General features: G+C 44.9%; 1 non-coding gene and 1 pseudogene across 1 annotated transcript; both read left to right on the top strand.

Moving 5' to 3' along the window:
• The first annotated feature begins 4212 nt into the window (after nt 1-4212).
• Nucleotides 4213-4346, top strand: LOC112853821 (small nucleolar RNA SNORA70). Its single transcript, XR_003222945.1, has one exon. It is a non-coding gene; the product is annotated as a small nucleolar RNA SNORA70 (small nucleolar RNA).
• A 23-nt stretch (nt 4347-4369) lies between these two features.
• LOC147580793 (large ribosomal subunit protein uL16-like) lies at nt 4370-4707 on the top strand (annotated as a pseudogene).
• Nucleotides 4708-7282: the final 2575 nt, after the last annotated feature.

The following is a 7282-nucleotide window of genomic DNA, read 5'->3' as shown; positions in this document are numbered from 1 at the left end:
CCAGGACTGCCTCCACGACTTCCCCGTGCCTTTGCAGACAGCCCAACTGGCTTCACTGCCCAGTTTAACCTCAAATTCACATTCTCATGGGCCACAGGCTGGGCTAAAAACCATGGCCCACCCAAATAGCACCAAACCTCCATCCACCTTGGGGGACTGGTCCTGAAGATATCCTGCTAATTATTTCAAAAGTGAACATTCAGAGGGTCTCTAGGATGGTTTATTTCCTTCCTTTAAATTTAACTGGAATTGCAAGCTTTTACAGCTAAAAATGTTGTTAGGGGTCCTGGGATCTGACTATCCCACATTGCCCAGAAGGAGCCAAGGCCCAAGTTGAGGGGACTTAGGCAACATTGCAAAGTCAGTTAGCGGCCCAGTTGGAGGCACAGCCCTTTGTACGGGTGGCATCCTTGGCGCTCAGACTGTCTGGCCCCCATGGCTGGTTTGTTTCCACCATCCTCATTCCTCCTATTGCTCAGTATTCCTGTCTTCCAATGCTTTTTTTTTTTTTTTTTATGTTTATTTTTGTGAAAGAGAGAAAGTGCATACTGGGGAGAGGCAGAGAGAGAGAGAGGGGGACAGAGAATCCGAAGCAGGCTCTGTGCTGACAACAGAGAGCCTGATGAGGGGCTCGAACTGACGAACCATGAGATCATGACCTGAGCTGAAGTCAGATGCTTAACTGACTGAGCCATCCAGGTACCCCTGTCTTCCAATTTTTTTTTTTAAAGAATTGTTTTATTTTTTTACAGTCTGAGTTACTGATATATCATTTCCCCCCTTTGAACAAGCTTCTATTTACAGAGTTCCACAAAGATGTGCTTTTATTAAAAAAATTTTTTTTAATTGAAAAACATTTTTAAAAGGGTCATCTGGGTGGCTCAGTTGGTTCAGCATCCAACTTAAGTTCAGGTAATGATCTTGCAGTTGGTGAGTTCAAGCCCCGAGTCAGGCTCTGTGTTGACACCTCAGAGCTTGGACCCTACTTTGGATTGTGTGTGTGTGTGTGTGTGTGAGTGTGTGTGTGTCTGCCCCTCTCCTGCTCATGCTCTCTCTCTCTCTCTCTCTCTCTCAAAAATAAACATTAACAACTTTTTTTTTTAATTTTAAAGTATTTTTAGATTAGAGAGACAGAATGCAAGCAAAGGAGAGGAGCAGTGAGAGAGAGAGAATCTTAAGCAGGCTCCATGCTCAGTGCAGAACCCAATGCAGGACTCAATCCCATGATTCTGGGATTATGACCTGAGCTGAAATCAAGAGTTGGATGCTCAACCCATCGAACCACCCAGGCACCCCAAGATGTGGTTTTAAAGTGAAAATACATGCTAAAATTTGGCAAATTAGTAGTCCTAAATATGTTACATGTTTGAAGCATGAGTGGGAGAGTAAACATGGCAAATCTTGACAAGACACGTGGCATTAACGTTGTATTCCTTGATCCTATATCCTATGTGTGCTGTGTATTTCACATAGATGTACCCAGGTTAAATATTCCTTTAAAAACCAAACCAATTATATTGTTATTAAACTGTCTCTGTGTTGAAGAGAGATGAAGTCACATGAAGTAACTGATGGGAAGTTCTATCAGAATGTTTTAGTGATATTTAATTGACAGCCATTTCAGTGATACTCTCAGACAAAGTAAATAAAGTAACTTTGGGGAGGATGAAAAAAAAAAGGGTTTAGTACCATTGAACATTCTAAGAACAGTTATCACTGGAGTAGGAAGCTGTCTTCCTGCTGGGCCTCCTGATCCCCAGAAACTTAACTTCTCTGGGAGAAGCAACCAGAATGTTTAATGATCGACATGGCCACAATGGTCAGCACAGGTGTGTTGAGTCTGAGACCAATCGGTCCAGAAAGACACCAACAAGTGCAATTCCAGCTTTATTGGTGTCAATGATTGTGTGGTCAAATGTCAAGACGGCAAGATTGCTGTCACCATTGTGGTGTCTGTGGTCCCCCGAGGTAAAGAGCACAGTCAGATTCATTTCTGCGAGTTCTCCTTCTGGGTCTTTGGACTTAAAACTTTGCCCTTGAGCAAGAGCCAGAGTATCTATCTCACTCCTCAAATGGGATCTCAACACGAGAAGCAATTTTCACGAATGGTTCTGTGAAGTACAAAGAAGGGCTGCAGAAAGATTGAAAAGCAACAATCTTATTTGTTCTCAGAGGCGAGGTGAGCCACTGTCCATCCAGGCGATGGGCAAACTGTCACAGGAAAAGCCTGCTGCAGCATACAAAAATCATTGCTTTCTCTACCAAGTTCCAGCTTTTTTCTAGATCCTTTTGTGACAATTAGCAAATACTAGATTATTGATGAGGCGTCTGCTGACCTGGGATGTGCAGAGCACATGTTCCTGTGGGCTGTTTCTTTGGTTCATAACAAACATCTGCACAGGCTTCCCCACCCTCATCTGCATGACCTCCCCAGATGTGTCTGTTCCAACGATCTAGAAACTGTGGCCGCTTCTCGTGGCATGTGAATCACACACTGGGCCACTGAAGCCAACGGCACAGTTTAACGGGTTGAATTGTGAAAATGTTCTTCAGTCCACATGGTTGTCTTCAGTCGAGAATTGGTCATCTGGGTTCTGTATGTTTACCAAAGAACTTCTTGTTTGGTACTGTGGGTAGGTCCGGAAGAAGGGTGGCCAACTCAGAGAACATCATTCTTGGTGTAGGAAATGCTTTCTCCTGTGTTTTGAGTGCTTATCATTTCTTCAGCTGCTGCTATATTTATAGCCTGGCCTCAGTAACTGTGATATCCTTTAATCTAGAAAGCTACTAACAGTTTGTATGAAGTACTTAACAAACAAAAGCAGCTCATTCTGTTATGAAATGTATTTGTGTTCTTTCTGTATACTTGCTGATATTTTACTGTGCACTTTAGTTGCATACTTTTTATTTATTTGAAAAGTTTTTTTTACATTTATTTATTTTGATAGAGAGAGACAGAGCACAAGTGGGGAAGGGGTAGAGACAGAAGGAGACATAGAATCCAAAGCAGGCTCCAGGCTCTGAGCTGTCAGCACAGCGCCTGATGCAGGGCTCAAACTCACAGACCGTGAGATCGTGCCCTGTGCCGAAGTCGGACGCTTAACCAACTGAGCCACCCAGTTGCCCCTAGTTGCCTTTTTAAGTACCATATTCTTAGAATATGTAGACCAACCTTCCTTAGCCTTTTTTTCTTTTGATCTTATATCACCCTTTGCAAAATATAGAAACATTTCTCCCTACTCCTCCTGTCCCCAGTGGTAATATTTATCTATAGGCTTTCCTTGTGGAAGGAGTATATTTATTCTACAGAGAGCTATGGATAAAATCTCTTCATTAGGGTCTTTTAAATTGTTTTCTTCCAGTGGATTTTGTTTTGTTTGAAAAAAAAAACCTGAAATAATATTTTCAACCTTTGGAAGTAAAAGATACATCTGTAGTTGCTAGCTTTTTGTTTGAACTTGAAGTTGTTTGAACCTGGCAGGAGGAGAAAGCTTTAGATAGTGCCCACTCCTGTCTTGTCTTAGCAGGTGTCCAACATCTGTTCAGTCACTCAGGCCCCAAACCTGGGAGCCCTCCTGGACTCCCCTGACACCCTGTCTCCACTTCACATTCAATTACCAAGTCCTGTTGACTCTATTTTCTTTTTTTGGTCTTGTTCTGTTCTTAATGTACACACTGATGGGGTCTAGTAGTTGGGAGACATGACACCTATACTCTGTAGGTACTTGTGGAAATGACTCTACATGGGAGGTGCACAGTTTTTACCAAGTTTGTCTACCTACCTTCTGATTTGTTATGTGGCCCTGTTAAAGTGATAAACTATTATACTAGCTAGCTCTCTGTAGTAGTTTGTCATTGCTCCATAACTACCCAAGACGCAGTGCCTTAAACAATAATTTATGTATCACATACCTGAGGGTTGGCTGCAGCTGACTGATCTAAGCGAGACCTGGCTGGGAGGCTCAGCCGGGCGTCTCTGCTCCACGTGTCTCCCACCTCCTTGGGAGAGCAGCCGAGCTGAAGCAAGTTCTTCTCAGGGTGATGTTGACTCTACTTTGCAACTGTCACCGTCCTAGGTCAAGTCACTACCATCTCTTTCCTGGATTAGTGTTCAATCTAACCCTTCCCCCACCCCCCAAAAAAGTTGGTCTCACTGCATCTCTCCCAGTCTAGTCCCCTTACAACATTACCTTTTAGAAATACAAACATCATCTGCAGCCAATTAAGCCGACTGTGCTCTTTCCCCACAGGGGCCCAGTATGCAATGGCCGCACGCAGTAGCCTCCTTGGTAGTGTATGAAGCCTGTTGATTGTATGGGTTGCCCTAAGGGGCCTTGGGGACAGCCCTTTCCAGTGGACATTGATGTCTGACCTCATGCTATCTCCAGTCCAGGCTCCAGACAGGTATGCAGGGTACCTTTGGAAAGGCCCAGGGCACAAAGGCCAGGGCCATCGTTGGCCGAGTCATCATGTCCATGCATAGCAGGTTGCAGAACAAGAAGCACATGATTGAGGCCCTATGTAAGGCCAGGTTCAAGTTCCCTGGCTGCCAGAAGATCCACATTTCCAAGAAGTGGGGCTTTACTAAGTTTAATGTGGATGAATTTGAAGAAATGGTGGCTGAAAAGTGGCTCATCCCAGATAGGGATGATCAAACACATCCCTAATTATGGCCCCTTGGACAAATGGTGGGCTCTGCACTCATGAGAACCTTGGCACCACCCATCCCTTTCCATGCCCACCCATAAATCCTACTTCCTGTCCAAAAACACAAATACAAATATCATCCTGCTGAAAAACTTCAGTAGCTTCTTAGAGCCTCAGGCCAAGGCTCCCACAGCCTTCAGCAGAGAGGTTCCTGCCTTTTGACTCATCTTTGCCTGTCAGCCATCCTGGGCTTCCTTGCATAACACTTTCCTGCCTTGATTCAGGGCTTTGCATATGCTGTTCCTCCTGCCTAGAGAGCTCCTCTCCACATCCTTTGTCCAGCCAACTCCTCATTTAATCTTAAATTTAGATCCCCCTGACCTCAGGGTTTTCCAGATACACCCCATCATCTCCTAGAGTACCTCTATGTCACCCTTTGTAACATTCCTCAGACTGGTCCTTTCTCATTCAATTTGCCCCCTGGACTGCAAGCTCCTGGACTGGACCCCGGCACCTGCACCGCCGGCTCGCAGGCAGTGCTGAATGAACGAAAAGATCAGCAAAAGGGGTGGGTGGGAAAGGTCTGCCAATGAGCCGGGATGATCAAGATCTTGTTTTTCACACCTGCAGATTTGGGGGTCGGACCAGGTAGGCTCTACCGCCAGCCAACTGTGACACTTTATTTTCTCTGTAGACTCACCCCAGCCTGTTCCCTTTGCTCCTGAATGCCGGATTGCACTACTGGTTGTATTTGGGGCTGGACATGGTGGGTGAGGCTATGGATGAAGGGAGTTAAAAAGGTAACTGCTGTTGGTGGCAGGGCAGAGTAGAAGGTGAAGTCAGCTACGTCAAATCCATGATCTCCTTTTAGTTTCACAGTCCAGAGAATAACAGCCATCAGAACAACATAGCCATGCACTAGGTCATACGAGGTTTCCTGGATATTAAAGCATGAGAGCCAGACCAGCCAAGTGTTCTCTCTGAAGGTCTAGAAAATAGCCGTGTTTGGCCAATGGTTTCACCTCAGGAGAAGTTAACTCATAGTGGCATTTCCCATTTGCTAAATGCAGACACTGGAAAGTGATCTCCAGACCCCAGCCTAAATTCCTCCTTCAGAACAGCTGAGCACACTAGAGGTCTGTGAGGCTGAGTGTGATGTGGGACCCAGTCAAGCACGTGGAACGCTGAACTCTTTCAGAGATCACAACCATGGGCATGTCCCTTTAGTCAAAGCTCTAGAGTCAACCCTGGGTCCTCTGATTTGGGGACTGACTAGTGTAAGGCTCTGCCTGCCTTACCTGTACCTGAAGTACAGGTTCAAGACCCGTCTGTGGATTGTGTGTGACACAATTCTTTCAAGTCTTTCCATATATTCCTAATGCATAGTTAGTATTATTTGAGTTACAAAAATTAGCCCTATTTTTAAGGCTTGGCATGTTCAAAGGCATTCATGAGCTTTAATTAACACAAAAGGGACCTGCTGTTAAGGCCTGTAGAACAAAGTTAAGTTTGCTTGGTCCACTGTGTCTGTGACTAAAATCTGGGGGGAAGTCTCCTATGGAGCTGATACCCTACTGGTAACTTGACACTTCTAGAGGAGAGGTTCAACTCTAGACTTAGGATTCCAAGTAGCAGCTGCTTTAATTAATTAAGTATAAATCAGAGGTGACATCCATTAGCTACCCCCATTGTTGGGTGCAATGGTTGCTGAATGACTATATTTTCTACTGATGCAGAGTGGAAAAACTGATCCAGAGCTGCACATCCCAGGGCTGGGGGACTCTGCTCGAGGACAGTCAGCTGAAGGGGAAAAGGACATTACCCACATCACCTACATTCACCCTCTGCTCCATGCTGCAGCCCTAACACTGTTGGGCCGGTGACAGATCCCAGACCCACCAAGGTGCAGGTGTACAAGACTATCCATGGGCAAAAGCTTTCTGAAGTCACAAGATGTACTGCCCATCAGAACGAGCACACTGTTAATCTATTTTGAATCCACTGTTACCACAAAATCTGCCATCTGTGGGTGAGAAGGGCAGACATGATCTTTTCCCATGCAAGAGGATGTGGATCTAGACTGTTCCTGTTTGACTCACATGACTGTAAGAATTAAAGTGACAGGGCAGTGGGTCAGTGGCAGGGTCAGTGACACCGTCACAGCGATTCTGTGATCCGTAAATATTTATATGAGTCTGTTCCAAACCGAAACACCTAAGTAATGAATTCACTTTGTGTTGTTTACAAAGGTGAAAAATCACTTGGATAGTATCTGGGTCCCCCATAAAATCCCCAGAAATCAAGGAAGTTACTTAATACCTTCCTTTTATATTTTGAACTGATGTGTTTCCAGGGATAAATGCACACAAATATCTCCATTACCTGCAACATACTCAAAAGGCAGAGTTTCCCCAAACTGGCTAAGAAATGTTAAAAACACTAAGGGATCTTTAAAAATGCAGATATAAATGATCGTGCCTCACCTCTCACTAAGAATCTGAGGGGGAGGGAGATGCCGAGAAATTTTCTAGATGCTTCTGGAAGCCAGCTTTCAGGAGCACTGCTGCGAGTGGCCCTTCCTCAGCCTCCCTGTGCACTGGAGGAATCCAGATGTGCTAGATTGAAGATTCCGATT

Source organism: Puma concolor, chromosome B2, assembly GCF_028749965.1.
Source record: "Puma concolor isolate L17-30 chromosome B2, mPumCon1.1.hap2, whole genome shotgun sequence".
NCBI lineage: Eukaryota > Metazoa > Chordata > Mammalia > Carnivora > Felidae > Puma > Puma concolor.
The sequence above is the reverse complement of the archived record's forward strand: the minus strand, read 5'-3'. Positions and strand labels throughout refer to the sequence as shown.